Genomic DNA, 16,585 nt, shown 5'->3' with positions numbered 1-16,585 from the left:
ATCACTTGACAAATATTTTGCATCTACATAATGATCAACAGATTGGGACCTTGCCCTCACACAGTCCTGAGCTCTGCTGCCTTGCCTGTGCCCTTGCCGTTCCCTCCTCCCGGAATTTCTTTCCTGCGCCTTCTCCAGCTTAACAATGCGGGCCCACCCTTCACACCTTAGCTCCCCTGGGAAGCGTTCCTTTCTCCCTCTTCCAAACAATTCACCCTGCCCTCCATGGTGCTCTGTAAGTATCAGGTAGCATTTATTGTGTAGGACTTGGCATCTTTATCCAGCAAGAACGTGAGCTCCCCCAGGACACAGCCGATGACTCACTCATGCCTGTACCCCCAGCACCCAGGTCCATGCCTAGCACATGCAAGGCACGCGGTGACTGCTAACTAGACCAGGGCTTTCGGCAACAGAGAGGAACAGGGACCAGACTTCTTCCCCTGCCTCAAACAACTAGGAACCAAATTGATGGAACAACAGTTTTCAGACACCGAATCAGAGACTGCACAAGAGATTCCTGGGAGGGGAAAACAAACAAGATAAGCCCTACAAATGCCCCAACTTACTGCCTAAAGAGAGTTTCCAAGCCATGGCACAGGGAAGGGGGAACCCAGGCAGAGCCCAAGAGTCTCCTCAAGTTGGGGAGAAGAAGCTGGGAGTCCAGGGAAGCTAAGGGCGCCAGAGGTCACAGGGCAGAATACCAGAAAAGAGGGGCTACACAAAGAGAGAACTCCAGAAATCTGCAGAGGGTCCCCCTCCAGTTTTCAGCTGAGTACAAAGAGTAATGATCAGAATTAGAGGTAACAATCCTTAGACCTCAAATTGGGCCAAAAACAATTTGTGTCCCCACCAGCCAGAGCAGGGAAACCTCATTAATTCATAGGACATCAATAAAGCACTGAAGAGGGGATTGCCTTGGTAATGCAAAAAATTAACTCTGATCTAAAGGCTGCTTTGATCTCAGCTAACAAAATGTAAAGGCAAGCCTTTAAAGGATCAAAATGTTTCCAAGTAACTTAACAGTGTCTCAAAACAATGCTAAGAATAGTCACAGAAATACAAAAATATCCAACACACAACAGGGTAAAATTGCAACATCTGACATCCAATCAAAAAGTAGCAAAGAAGCAATAAAAATGATCCACAATGAGGGAAAAAAATCAATCAACAGAAACAGACTCAGAAATAGAGGTAACAGAATTAGCAGGCAAGGACATTAACATGGTTGCTACAACCATAGTCCATACCTTCAAGGAGCTAAAGGGAAGACTGAGCATGTTAAGTGGAGACATGGAAAATATAAAAAAGACCAAAATCAAACTTCTCGATATAAAAACTACAATGTCTCAGATAAAAAGTATATCAAATGGAAATAACAGCAGAAGATCAGTGAACTTGAAGAAACAGCAATAGCAACCATCCAAAACAAACCACCGAGAAAAGAATACTTAGGGAATACATGGGGAGCATCACAGAGCTGCCGAACAACCTTGAGCACCCAAATATACGTGTAACTGGAGTCACCGAGGAAAAAGAAAGGAGAATAGAGAAAACATCTGAAGAATTACTGTCTGAAAATTTTCCAAATTTCATGAAAGCTAAAAACACACAGTTCCAAAACCTCAGTGAACCCAAGCACAAGAAATATGGAGAAAACAATACCAAGATACATCATAATTAAAATGTTTAAAATCAATGATAAAAGAAAAGCAGTCAGAAGGAAAAAAAGATACATTACAAGCAGAACAAACAAAAAAAAGTGACAGCAAATTTCTCATATAAAACAATGCAAGCCAGAAGACACTGGAACTACATCTTTAAATGTTGAAAGAAAAATAATAAATACAGAATTCTATACCCAGAGAAAATACCTTCCAAAAACAAAAGTAAAAAATAAACTTTCTCAGACAGCCAGCAGATGAAAGAATGCATCACCAACAGACCAGCACTACAAGCAATATTAAATAAAGTCCTCAAATCGGAAGGACCGCGAAACAAAATGGAAATCTGGATTTATACAGAGGAGTGGAGAGTACCGGAAATGATAAACATGTTAGTAAATAAAAAAGACATTTTCTTTTTTGTCTCTTTACAAAATAATTGACTGTTTAAAGCAAAAAGAATAACAATGTACTGTGGGATTTATAACAATATGGAAGTGAAATGTGTGACTATAACATTATAAAGGCCAAGGGGGAGTCAATGAAAGTATACTATTATAAGAATCTTGCACTGCATGTGACACGGTGTAATACCACTTAATGGGGGACTGCGACAAGTTAAAGACGCAAACCTTGAATCTTAAAGCAACCACAGAAAAAGTTACAACTAATAAACTATCAAAGGAAACAAAATGTAATCATAAAAATGACTCAGACCCAAAGAGGTCAGGAAAAAAAGGGAAACGGGAAGAAAGAACATGGAACAGATTGAAAAAAAAAAGCAAGATGAAAGAGTTAAACCCAACTTTACTGATAAACATATTACATCTAAAGGGTCTAAACATCCCAGTTAAAAGGAAGAGACTGTAAAATTGGATTTTACAAAATGCAAAACCCACCTATATGCTGCCTACAAAAGACCCTCCCTCTTTAAATACAAAGACACGAATAGTTTAAAAGTCTATAAAGAAATACATCATAACACTAATTTTTAAAATTCCGACCCATTGTTTTAATTGTGGTAAAACATACATAACATAAAATTTACCATCTGGCGCATTTTTAAGCGTACAACTCAGGGACATTAAGTACATTCACACTGTGGTATCACCATCACTACCATCCGCCTACAGAACTTTTTCATCATCTCCAATTGAAACTCTGTCCCCATTAACTCCCCGTTCCTCCCTCCGCCCCCAGTGCCTGGAAACCAACACTCTTCTTTCTGTCTCTATGAACTTAACTATTTTAGGAACCTTATATAAGAGAAATCATGCAATATTTCTCTTTTAGTGCCTGGCTTGATTCACTGACTTCTTCAAGTTTCATCCATGTTGTAGCATGTGTCAAAATTTCCTTCCTTTTTAAAGCTGAGTATGTACCACATTCCGTTTACCCACTCTTCTGTCAATAGGCACTTGGATGGTTTCCGCCTTTTGGCTATTGTGAATAACGCTGCCATGAACACTGGTGTACAAATATGTCTGAGTCTCTGCTTATACCTCTTTAGGGCTTAGACCCAGAAATGGAATTGCTGGATCATATGGCAATTCTATATTTAATTTTCTGAGAAATTGCCATACTGTTTTTTCCCAGTAGCTGCGTATGTTACATTCCCACCAGCAAGAGATAAGTGTTCTAATTTCCCCACATCTTTGCCAACACTTCTTATTGTTTTTATAATAGCCACCTTAAATGGTGTGAAGTGGTTTCTCATTGTCATTTTGATTTGTATTTATTTCCCCAATGACTAGTGATTTTGCATATCTTCATGTGCTTATTAGTCATTTGTACATTTTCTTTGGAGAAATGTCAAGTCCTGTGCCCATTTTAATCAAGTTGCTTTTTTGCTGTTGAGCTGTAGGAGATCTTTATATATTCTGGATATTAATCCACTAACATTAATTTTTTTAAACCTGAATTGACTATATTAAAATGAGACAAAGTAGATTTTATAGCAAAAAAAAACGTTACTGGGGATTAAAAGGGTTATTTCATGATAAAGGAAGTCAAATCATCAAAGGAACATAACATTCCAAAATGTTTATGTACTTAATAACAGAGATTCAAAACACATGAAGCAAAAACTGATCAAACTGCAAGGAGAAATAGATAAATCCACAATTATCATTACGTTTCAATGCCCCTCTTCCGATGTCTGACAGCACAAGTAGATAGAAGGGCGGTAAGTACACAGAAGACTTGTAGCAGGACTACCAAGGAACTTGGCTTAATTAATATTTACAGAACACTCCGCTCATGGCAACAGAAAACGCATTCTTCACAAGTGCCCATAGGACGTTTACCAAAGTAGACCCTATCCTGGGCCATGAAACAAGTCTCAGGAAGTCAAAACGATTCAAATCATACAAAATACATCCTCTGTTTACAAAGAAGTTAAATTAGAAATCAGTATTTACTGGACAGAAAGAGAACCAAGTAACACGATAATGTCGACTTTGACTCTTTTTACTACTTGTAATCCTGCCGAGGAGGGAGCAGATACATTAGCAGTGGGACTAAAAGTACTCATATATGTCTTCTGTGCCGTGCATACCTGACCTGGTTATTTGTTTACCAAACATGGGTGAGTCTCTCCTTCTCTCTGCTCTCCTCTTGAGCCCATCCTAAGCCCCAGGGGACCCGTTTATAAGGCCCCAGACGAATCACGTCAAACCTGTTCGGTATTTGCCCAAGTTTTTCACAAGCTTGTGAAAGGGACAAACTTGTGAGTGGTGATAGAAATCCCGTGCAGGAAGCACTGGCCTTCACAGCTCCCCAAACCTCAGAGGCTACTGCTATTACAGAGATCTCTTTGATAAGAGACGACTTTCCAGGAACAAATCAGAATCTTCTGAAAAACTCCAGCCCCTCAGCAGAAACTAAGAGCATTTCCAAACATCAGAGATTCAATCAGATGAAAACAAGTTTTCAAAGACCTGATTAGGTCAGTCTGGAAAAACCCTATTAGCACCGGCCAACAGTGTCCAAAAAATGATTCAGATGGCCAGTTACGCCCATGCCCTTTTAGGATTTAGGTCAGATTAGCCAATTTCACAGCAATAAGGAAAAAGAAAACAAGACTCCCTAAGAAAAATCTCACTTCCAAGCTCAGCAACTACAAACTTCTTCAGGTAGTGTGCTTCCCAAACTTTCCTTATGATAAGCCTATGCTAAAATCTGTAGATTCCTGGGACCCCCACCAGACAGTCTAAGCAAGAATCTCCAGATGTGCGGTCCTGGGTTTTTCAGAAGCATCACAAATGATTCTTAAGGTCCAGCAAGTACACATTAGCTTTGAAATGAGACTAACAGGTTAAAAATTCCAACTCGACCACTTACTGGCTAGTCAATTATCTACCATCTTTATGAACTCACTTTTCATCTGTAAAATGGGACCAGCACCGACCTTGTTCTCAGTTCGGTATGTTCACAAAGCCCCCTGAACAGTGCCAGGAGGAGCACGTGCAGCCGAGCAAGACATCAGTTATTGCTCCCTAAAAAACAGCCACCAGTAGCTGCCCAGATGAAGAAATCTACATTAAAAATGTTTTACCTAATGGGAATGACAAAGGCACCAAACCCCATGTCTGAGACAACTTAGGGAAAAACGCTTTTCTGGGCACTATGGCCGACAAGAACACAGACTCTCACTTCAATGTCCAGTGTTTTGCCCAAGGCCTCACTCCCACCCAGGACCAGCGGGAGGTCCTGCACAGGGTTGCAGCTTTGGACAACAGCAAATAAAAAAAACTTTCCTCCCCAAATCCTTCTGCCACCATCACCTCCAGCTCTAGGGCTGACGGGCGCAGACCTGAGAGTCAGGTGGCAGCATCTTGGGTCTACCAGTAGTGAAATAAGACTCTTGAATAAATAAAAGGCAGGAAGCCGATGGAAGGGGTGGAAAAGGCCCGAGTCAGCAACAGACTACTGGGATACTGCTGAAGCAAAGGGAAGAGACTCTGCGAAGTTTCCAGAGCTAAAGGTGGGTATTACTCAGGTGAGTGAGTCCAGACACCTTGTGGTGAGAAAGCAATGACTTGTTAGGGGCTGAGACCCTGCAGTATTGAGTGAACCCTGCCAGTAACTCACAACATAGCCCAGGTCACTTCGTCCCTCGTCCCTACAGTGGGAAATCAGCACCTCACTGGTTGTGGGGAGAAAATAAGGAGGAACCAGGCACCTGCTGAAGATACACGGAGGGTCCCGACTTTTGACTTTATGATGGCGCAAAAGTGATACACACAATAAATGGCATGAGCTACTCAGCAGTGTGTTATAAAATGAGCTTTGTGTTAGATTGTGCCCACTGGAGGCTAATGTTAAATGTTCTGAGCTCATTCAAGGTCGGCTCGGCTAAGTTATAATGTTCAGAAAGTTGGGTGTTATTAAATGCATCTTGAATTATTTTCAATTTACGATGGGTTTTTCAGGACGCAACCCTGTTGTAAGTCAAGGAGTATCTGTCTGTCTGTCTGTCTGCCTATTTACCTATAGTACACCTAGACATACACACACTCCCCCACTGCCCTTTGTGCCCAGGAAGGACCAGGCACAGAACGATGGAGACAGACACACACACACCAGTGCCCTTGATACCCAGCAAGTCCAGGGACACGGATGCGTCAGTGATGCTGGGTGGTCCAAGTGCGGGTCCAGAAAAAAGTATGAGAACAGAGTCAAGGCCCTGGGGAAGGCACAAGTCAGGGAGTCCAGGGCCGGAGTGACCCTCCGACCCCGCTCTGCCACTGCCCCCCATGAGCCCTCTGCCAGTGAGACCCCCCTCTCGGGCCTGCTGCCCTCCCCATCTGTACAATGGGCAAACTGGCTCTAACGTCACCAGCACTGTGATCAGCAAAATCCTCAAACAGGGGGCGGGGGTGAAGGGCGGGGGTGAGAGGGGGCGGGGCTGGAGGCACGACGTGAGGGGGTCAGCCGGGGCAGCGCCTGGCGTCCGCCCCTCACTCCCTCTCTCCCACGGCGAGGGGCAGGGGAACCAGACCTCGGCGGCAGTCACGCGCCCCTCGCGCCCAATCACCGGCCTCTACCAGATTGAGGCGGGAAGGAGGGGGCGCGCCGGCGGCCATTGCAGCGCCACCCCCAACCCGGTCCTCGCCCCTCCCCGGGTCTCGCTCACCTGCCCCGGCCGCCACCGCTGCTACAGCCGCCTTGGGTTAAACCACAGCCCACGCCCACACTTCCGGGGTCCGCAAGGCCCGCCCACTCCTGCCGGATGTGACACCCCTCCAACGTCCGGGACTGAGAGCGGGCTCCACACGGCTCGTCCCGCTACCACGTTGGGCACCCGACGTTCCTCTGAGTCATGACACCAGCCCCAGCACCGGACACACTCGCGAGCACGAGGGGCCACACCCTCGGGAAGGCCCACGAGACCTCGACTGCACGGCGGACGCCCCGCCCCCGCAGGCTTCTGGCCCCGCCCCCGAGAGGGAACACCGCCCCTTAGGTGGAGGCCCGGCCGCCTTGAGCGAGTGCGCCTGCGCAGATTTGCCGCCTCTTTTCGGTTGGGCAGGCCGGGGTTTGCTGTTTTACGGGGCTCGGCTTCGGGGAGGCTCCTGGGAGCGGTGCGAAAGGGACCCGAGAGAAAACGAACGCAATCCCAGCACGTAGAGGACGCCCTAGATGGGCTGCGCTCAGACTGCGGAGCCCCATGCTAACCAAATGCCCAGTTCCGTGACACCGTTTGTCCCCAAGACTGCAGTGACCAAAGAACTTACAGCAGTGCCTGTCAGTCAGTTCCAGACTGGCAGGCCCCTCAAAACAACTCCTGAGTCGTTTCTCCTAAAGTTATCTGTTTCCCAAGGCCCTAGGTTACACTTTTAGTCCCTCTGTGTGGGTAGTGCTTTAAAAATGACAGACGTCCTCATGCCTCGTCACTTGTGCAGAATCACGAGGCCGATGACCCGTGAAGGAGGGAGGGCCCGGATGCTTGAGCTCTCTTCTCCGGGCGCTCGTGTTGGACCACAGGGCCTGGAGGTAAATCCCATTCCAGGTTTTGCCTGTCAGCAGCGTCCAAAATTGCAGATTTGTAAAAATGGAGCTTCAGGAGGAGAGCTTCGAAAACGTCTTAGATGTGGAATTAAGACAATCGTTGCCAGTGACCGAAACCCAACGCAAACCAGCTTCTTCAAAAGGGGAATCCTTGGGTCCTATAACCATGCAGTCCAAGGACTGCGATATGTATTCAAGGCCTCATCCTTTTTTGCTTGACTCTGTTCTTTGTCTTTTGTGTTCTCACCTTTTCCATTCAGCAGATAGCCTCAAGATATATATTTAAATTCTAGAGAGAATGGATCTGATTAGTTAAGATCATTGGCTAGTCCCTTTCTTGCCATCTCATAGGCTGCCAGATAGCCTGTCAATTAACCACCTTGGGTCTCATGATCACCCTTCTCCAAACAGTGATCACCCCTTAAAGCCCAGAAGGGATCAGTGAGGATTCTTCTGAGACACCAGTGACTCGTTTGAGGGATGCCAGTTTGGTTTGGCAAACATTTCACTTCGAACATAATGTCACTGTCTCCCATTGACAGCAGCTGCCAGAAAGCTGGGTTGAAACTATTTCTGAGGGGTGGGGCGGACCAAGGCAGACGACATTAACTTTTTGTCCTAAGCCCTTCTGTGCTATATAATTTTTAATCCTGCATATGTATTTCTTTGGGGGTGGTGGGGATTAGAAAACATTACTGATAGATTAGCTTGAGTCTCATATACTTAGCAATCCTTCCGCTCACTGGTGCTGAGCTGGAATGTGGAATGTGGATATGATGGCTGGAACTAGAGCTGTCATACTGAACCATGAGGTGACTATGGGAATGGAGGCCATACCTGGTGTCACAACAAAATAGGCAGAGCCGGCGTCCTCATACCACGGAGCTCCGTGACACTGCTGGATACCCACCCCTGGGCTCTTACAGGAAAGGGACATAAATCACTCTGTAAGCCACTGTTGTCTTGTGATTTCTGTCACTCCCATGCTTTAGGTTTTACACTCCACTTCCAGAATGCCCCTCTTGTACCCCTCAAGACAGGGTAAGTGCCCACCGTTGTACGTTCTTCAAACACCCTACATATTTCCCTTTCTAAGCATTTACGACAATCAGTAACTCCCCGTGGATAGTAACTTCTGTAAGGACAGACAGAGGTTGATACATCGTCTTACAGATGTAAATGTGACAGACACAGTGATTCCACCAGGGTTTTTGAGGGGAAATGGCAAACTGCTACATACTCTCTGCATTAAATGGGTCATTGCCAAGATCCTCTTTGGTTAGAAGTGGGGGTGGAGGCAGCTGGCCCTTCTGAATAACCAAAGCTAGCGAATAAGGGCAAAGGAAGGAGGGAAAAAAAAAAAAACAAAAGTGGCAGGAAATTCAAGCCATCCGAGGCAGGCGGCATTGGAAAAGTGTGCTCTGCCTGCCTCATTTTCTGCTGCTTGCCACTTCCAGCTTTTCCAGTTCCTCTCCCCACCTTGGATCTACCCCACTCCGCTTGTCCTGGTCTCCTTTCACTGGCAGCTATGTCACAGTGTACCAGACCTTGATTACACCTAATTTTATTCATATTCAGAGTGGCTATGATGCATGGAGAGACAGACAGAGGGACAGTCATGCATTCCACATGTTCACTGAATATCTGTACTGCTAAGACCCATGGGTACAAAAATGAACAGATACCCTCTCCAAACTCAGGAAAGTCACATTCGTGGTTGGGATTTAAAAGGAAACAGGTCTTCCTACCCCAAGTTATCCCAAGACATCTCAGTTCTGCAGATGAACATGATCAGGAAAAAAAAATATGCTAATGTAGAAATATTCATTGCGCTTCCTCTCTACCCCTTTCTACAAAGTTATTTGTGTGTTTAGCTCCTCAGCCCTGGATCTTGTGATTCGGGTTGACTAGATGGAGAAGTCAGGTAAACAGAAGTGAGGAGGGCTGGACAGGCAGGTCAGCATCGGAGATCACAAAGACAAGATATTTGAGAAGCTGAGGTAGTGAGGAAGATTTGGGAACTGGGTTGGAAAAGCAGTTTTGAAAAGAAGTGTAGCCATATGATACATATAATCCCCAATTTGGTCTTCAGATCCTCAGTGAAGACTTTGCTTTTTTTTTTTTTTTTCCCCCTGGAGTTGGAAGTCAGATCCGTCTGGCTGATATCTCACTCCCACTCCTTCCTTCTGGATCCCACACTATGTGCATCAGCTTATCCAGAAAGGGCTTGTGCCTCTGGCATGGAGACTGGGAGCTACCTACAAAATTATCCATTCCCTGGTTTTCCTTTAAAAAACAGAGTATATTTTATAACAGAGCAAGGTGAGTCTTTTCACTTCCCCCACTTTAACTGCTGTCTAGATTTCAGGTGTGATGGCTGGAACTCCTGTGGTTGTATTAAACCACGAGGCGTCCTTGGAAATGGGAACCATTCAAGCTCTGGATGGCCTACCTCCAGATTTATTTTAAATGGGAGGAAATAATCAAGTTTTATCTAGTTTAAGTTATGGTTCTTTTAGGCTTTTCGTAACATGCACCCAAACTTAAACGTGATACTACTATGTGGTTAATATGACACAGCTTTATTATTACTTGATTCAGTTTAGAAAATAAATTTGTATTTTATCAAATTCTTTTTTTTATTATTTAATTAAATTTATGCATTACGCACACATATATGAACCCTTGTAAAAGTACAAAATTTTGATTATAAATATGCTTTCTTAAAGTAGAGTTTTGGGATTTTTTTTCTTTTTTCGTTTTTTGCTTGGTTTCCCCACTTATTAAAGCCTAGTGTATGTTTTCCCATATAATCTTCTTTTAAGTATGTTTTGTTGATTATGATGTTATAGTTGTCCCAATTTCTTTTCCCTTTGCGCCCCTCCACCCAGTACCCCTCTTCCCTCCAGCAAACCCACCCCCCTTAGTTCATGTCCATGGATCATGCATATAAGTTCTTTGGCTTCACCCTTTCCTATATTATTAACTTCCCCCTGTCTATTTTGTACCAAACAATTATGCTTCTTAATCCCTGCACCATTTCCCTGTTTCTCTCCCTCCCCCCTCCCAGCTGATAATCCTCCAAATGATCCCCATACCTATGATTCTGTTCCTATTCTGGTTGTTTATTTAGTTTGTTTTTCTTTTTATTTGTTTAGGTTCTGTTGTTGATAGTTGTGAGTTTCTGTCATTTTAATGCTCATAGTTTTGATCCTCTCTTTCTTAAATAAGCCCCTTTAACATTTCATATACTAAGGGCTTGGTGATGATGAACTCCTTTAGCTTTACCTTGTCTGGGAAGCACTTTATCTACCCTTCCATTCTATATGATAGCTTTGCTGGATAGAATAATCTTGGTTGTAGATCCTTACTTTTCATCACCTTGAATACTTCTTGCCAGTCCCTTCTTGCCCGCAAAGTTTCTTCTGAGAAATCAGCTGATAGTATTGTAGGCACCCCTTTGTAGGTAACTCTCTGCTTTTCTCTTGCTGCTTTTAAGATTCTCTCTTTACCTTGAACCTTTGATGTGTCTTGGTGGGGTCCTCTTTGGGTCTAGCTTCTTTGGAACTCTCTGTGCTTTCTGGACTTGTATGTCTATTTCCTTCGCCAAATTAGAGGAGTTTTCCTTCGTTATTCTTTCAAATAAGTTTTCAATTTCTTGCTCTTCCTCTTCTCCTTCTGGCACTTCTATGATTTGGATGTTAGCATGTTTAAAGTTGTCCCAGAGGTTCCTAAGCCTCTCCTCATTTTTTTTTTTTTTCAATTCTTGTTTCTTCGTTCTGTACTTGTTGGCTGTTTCTTCCTTATGTTCCAAATCATTGATTTGAACCCTGGTTTCCTTCCCTTCACCATTGGTTTCATGTGAATTTTCCTTCATTTCACTTAGCTCAGCCTTCACTTTTTCCCTTATGCATTTGTCATACTCAAGTGTATCTGTCAAGTCTGTCTGTATCTTTATCATCAGTGTTTTGAACTCTGCATCTGTTAGGTTGGCTATCTCCTTGTCACTTAGTTCTATCACTAGAACCTCTATCTGTTCCCTCTTTGGGGCCATACTTCTCTGTCTCCTCCACTTGATAGGCTCCTCTGTTTGTCTCTGTGTCTTAGGTAGAGCTGTTGCACCTATCTGGATAAATATTTCTTCTTGGATTTACATGCAGCTCAGTTTTCTGGAACTTCTGGTTGTCTCCAGTTTTGAGCTAGTTATATTCCTTCTTAGTCGTGGAGGGAGGCGCAACATGTTTACCTACACCTCCATCTTGGCCAGAAGTTCCTTCTCATATAATCTTACCCAAATATGCATCTATGATCTAAGAGAGGCTGAGAGGCAGAGTGGGAAGGACCAAAGAAGAATAAAGTATAGGCATATGAATAAAGGGTGGTGGCCATTATTGCCTGTCATAAGTATGCTGTAACAGGACCTCACACACACACACACACACACACACACACACACACACACAGCTCTACAATCCCCCCACCAAGTTTGCCATTACTGTGGAATTTACTTTGGCACATGGCACGTGAGCCGAGGTGATGAGTATCACTTCCAGGTGGAAGTCTTTGAGAACCAGAGTCCAATCTGCCATACACCCCCTTCCCCTGCCTCAGGAGGGATCATCCATCAGCTTTTTTCCCTCAGTAACTATGAGGACCAGGGCTCCCTGCCAACCTGTATTGGATGTGAGTAAAAAATAAACCTTAGTGGTATTGAAACACTGAAATTTGGCAGTTGTATGTCTTCAACGTGTATGTAACTCAGTGTATCTTCACTGAAACAGAAGAGTACAACAGGGTCTGCTAATTGTCTCCTTCTTCCTTTAGTAATCAGACCCCTAGTCTGGGACCGTCCAGTTAAAGAGTATGTTTCCTGGCCTCTCTTTCACCTAAAAGTCCCCTGTGACTTCCTTATAGCTAATGAGATGCAAGGGGGGGAATCATTTGCAACTTCTGGTTATGTCCTTTGGGAAAGGGGCACATCCTGCTTTCCCTCCTCTGTTTCCAGCTTAGCTGGAAGGCAGGTGTAATGACGGGCGCGGGAGCAGCCACAGTAAACCAAGAGATGAATACCCCATGGTGAAGATGACAAAGCAGCAAGAAAGAATTTGGGTCCCCATCTCTGTGGAGCCACCTGCACTTACACAAGAGAGAAGGGAAAGCGTATTTTATTTACGCCTCTGTTATTTAGGCTTTCATTGTAGCAGTTGAGTCTGTAACCCGATACCTGTAACCTAACACCTAACCTGTGTATTAGCCTTGTCTTAACAATTACACTGTAATGGATAGAGACTGTGTCTACTTCCATGGGCTTATGAATGAACCAAGTAAGATCCCTGCTCTCTGAACAAGTGGTTTAGCAGGGCTTTCAGAAAATTAAGCCAGGGCAAAGCCACGTGGCAGGGAAACTTCAAGGTGCTCTAGGGCCACAGGAGAGGGGAAGCTAAACTAGTCAGTTGCCTGAAGGAGGGGACTGTCTTAGGTGAGGCTTCCCAGAAGTAGCCCATGAGGTGAGGTTTCATGTACAAGTGTTTTAGTTCAAAGCTGCTCCCAGAAAAATCAGCGAGGCAGCAGAGGAAGTGGGATAGGCACAGGATGAGGTATGAGGTCCAGGACAAGTGTGATTTCATGCAAGTCCTGCGGAAGGAAGCACCCGCCTGCTCCCACAAAGAAATCTGGAATATAAATCAAACCTCAAAAGCTCCGAACCCACAAGTGACTCCCAGCCATTGGCTGGGGGCCACAGGTGCCTATGGGCTGTTGTAACAGATTCTCCAAAGATCCTCCAGGTGCCACAAGAAGCAAAAGCCCATCTAATCGGAGAAAAACGCAACCTGGAGAACACAGGTGTGGTCTATACCACCTCTGCTGTCTCCAGCATCCCGTCAGGAAACCCATCAAGGCTTTGGGGAAAGCCCCTTCTAATCTGGTGAGGCAAAGACACCCTAACTGTAGGGGGGCACCATTTCTGATGAACCAGGGAAGAGTCGGCAGCTGGCACAGGAGTGCACCTGACTGACCCCAGGGGCACCTCCGGCATTGAAAACCCAGCCCTAGCCCCACACAGGCACACACGAGTTTTCTAAGAGCAAGATGTGGAGAGGCATGTGACTGCTGATAAAACGCTCAGCCCAGATGGGCCAGGATCAGTCTCCCCCCAGGAACTTGAAGACTTGAGTGTCTCACTGCAGCTCTGGCCTCATGCTTCCATCCTCAATGGCCATGATAAGGCCCCAGGAGGTCAAATCAGCCTCCTCAATCCCTAGAGCCAGCTGGATGTCAGAGTGAAAGGACAGCCACTCCCCCCAGGCAGCCTGGGACAGGCTGGAGGTCAGACAGTCTCAGGCGTGGAGGCCCACAGATCAGCCCATTTATCCCACAGCTAGACAGCCGCACACCACAAAGGTCCCTGCTTTGTCACTAGATGACTTCAGTCTAAGGCTACCTTCACCAAGTCCCTTCTTCTCTCTCTGGGTCTCAATTTGCCATCTGTAACGCCAGAGACTCAACTAGATGGTCCCTCAAGAAATAACATTACACTAAGAGGCAGCTCCCTCTTAACCCCTAAGTCCCAGACAACTCCCCACATATGGCAAATATAACAGATATGATTTGTTTTATGTAAGACTTACATAGCACTTACCACAAGTCTAAGCACCCTACACATGTTAACTCACTAGGTTCTGTTATTCTCCATCTGAAGATGGGAATGTGAGGCACAGAGAGAGAAAGTAACCCGTCCAAGGTCACACAGCTAGTATATGGCCAAGCCGGGATTTGAACCCAGCACTGGGTTCTCAGGGGTTGCGCTTTGCTCCCTCTCGCTTTGCAGGCAATGTTGTAACAGGGCAGAACTGTAACCCACACCACCATTCCTTTGACATTGTTCCTGTAAGTGCTGACTCTGACTAATATGTAGGTTGTAGATAAACATGTTTGTGTAAAAATCCCAGGAACTGACTTCAAAAAATAGACTCTGACCTCCAGGCATCCCCGCTCTGGGAGACTTGCTGACCTTTAGCCGTGAAGCCGGGATGACTAAACTGAGATGACACACACCGGACTGTCACTTGCCTTATCGGAATGGACTGTGCTTGTCTGCATATAGAGAACTTTTCAACCCCCCTCCCTTGATCTCTTTGTTCTGCTTCCCTTCTCCTTCCTTTTAAGAACCCCTGAGATGTGGAGAGGGGCTTTGAGGCAAGAGTCCCACCTTCCAGGTGGGCGGCACCTGAATAAACCACTTTCCTTTACATCAGCACCTGTCTCTCATTGGCTTTCAAAGTGGCAGGCCGCCAGACCTATGTTTGGTTACAATGTTACATATTTATTTCTTTAACTCAAGTTCAGTCTTCACTGAACCACTTCCCGTAGGCCGTAGGCCAGAGAGAATGTATATCCCACTCTGGAGACTTCCCAGCTATTGTGGTTTCAGAAAAAAAAAAACGTGGGGGGTGGGGTCCAGACACCATGGCCACCACCTTCATAGCCACAGCTCCTCTAACCACAGAGTGACATGCCAGTGCCCTGTGACTCTGGGCAGGGGGCAAAGCTGTCCTTCCCAAGGCCCAGGCCAGGGTAAGGGCCACCAGTCCTAGGGGATCCCACCAGCTCCTCTCAAGGCCACGTGCTCGGCTGTCAGGCCCCAGCACCCACTGACCTCCAGTCAGAGTTCTGCCCCGTCCTGCACACGTAGCAGGAGGAGAGCCTGCCTCGGCCATGCATGGAAGCCACCACCCCTCTTCTTCCAGAGGGCGCTTCCTCCTTCTTCCCATCCAGGCACTTACTCCGCTGCCCCCACTCCTCACCTGTGAGCACTCTCTTTTAATTCATCTTCCAAACACTAACAGGGCACTGGTTTCCTTCAGGGAAGTTCCAGACTCAGCAAAGCTCTTCACGACCACTCTCATCCTAGCCTCCAGGGCCATTCCTTCTCTTCTCCCTGTGAGAACAGGAACGAAATTCACGTTTCCAGATATTACACATACACGCACCCCTGTCTGTGCAAAGCGCTTGGCGAGTAGTTCAAATAACAACAGTAAGCAGGTAACAGAAGTTACCAACTTCAAGTTAAATCTGCCTTCTAACACCTTGACCTCTGTCCTTGTTCCATGCTGAAAGTGCACCGGAGAATCAGACTCAGCCGTCGTTTTTGTTAAAAACTTTTAGAAATTTGAGGTTGGTCCTCATGCCCCTCAAGTCTTGATTCTTCAGTGTAAATGACCCCCCCCAAGGTGTCTTCCTGAGCGCTCCCTCTTCTCATCACCCTCCCTCCACGGTTGCTCTCCTAGTGAAATGGGGGGCTGGAAGCCAAAGGCCCCAACCTTCATTCAGAGTCTGAGTGCTCCCCCACCTCATGTCTACAGCCCCCTTCTCTCTGTTGTATATTCCTCCTTTCCCTCCCCTCCTCTCGGCTCTTGCTCCTCCTCCCGTTTTCACCTCGCTGTACTTTCTCTCCTCCATTCTCCACGGTTGAGCATCTCACTTACCCACTCAGGTCTCTTCGTCGTCCACAGAGTGAATTCCATGCTCTTGACCATGGCCTTCAAGGCCCACCTCCTGCCCTTGCCCCGGGCCCCAGGCCCCGGGCTTGGCTCTACCTTCCACGCACGTTCTCCTGAGTATCATGAGTGCTCTTCTCCAGGTTTTCCTAATCTCATCCTAAACTCCTGCTGGATGACACGTTCGTACTCCCTTGAAATTCAGTGTGGCCACGTGACTTGTGGGGGCCAATGAAATGCAAGTTGTCATGACACATGTCACTCCTGGCAAATGCTTCGATAGCCAGTGCACACGTTGGCCTGTGTCCTTCCCCTGCCATGGCAACCAGTGATGTTGCAGATGGGGAAGCCTCCAATATCTGCATCCTGGGTGAAGGTGTCTCTCTGATCAGAGCCCCAGACAGTGTTTTATGG

General features: G+C 45.9%; 1 protein-coding gene across 2 annotated transcripts in view; it reads right to left on the bottom strand.

The window, feature by feature from the left end:
* The window catches only part of VPS37C (VPS37C subunit of ESCRT-I), a 35,268-nt gene extending 19,032 nt beyond the window's left edge, over positions 1 to 16,236 (bottom strand). Inside the window, exons 1-2 of one of the 2 annotated variants that reach the window (XM_090260750.1) lie at positions 16,160 to 16,236; positions 15,479 to 15,612 (exon numbers count right to left, since the gene is read on the bottom strand). The gene's annotated coding sequence lies outside the window, so the exon portion shown is untranslated. Of the gene's footprint in view, positions 1 to 6,798; positions 7,067 to 15,478; positions 15,613 to 16,159 lie in introns of those variants that run through there. The other variant, XM_090260743.1, reaches the window with a different exon arrangement.
* Between the last annotated feature and the right edge of the window lie 349 nt (positions 16,237 to 16,585).

The sequence above is a fragment of the Furipterus horrens genome, unplaced genomic scaffold, assembly GCF_987537825.1.
Source record: "Furipterus horrens unplaced genomic scaffold, mFurHor1.1.pri manual_scaffold_2, whole genome shotgun sequence".
Lineage (NCBI taxonomy): Eukaryota > Metazoa > Chordata > Mammalia > Chiroptera > Furipteridae > Furipterus > Furipterus horrens.
Note: the sequence above shows the minus strand (reverse complement) of the source record. Positions and strands in the feature narration are given on the sequence as shown.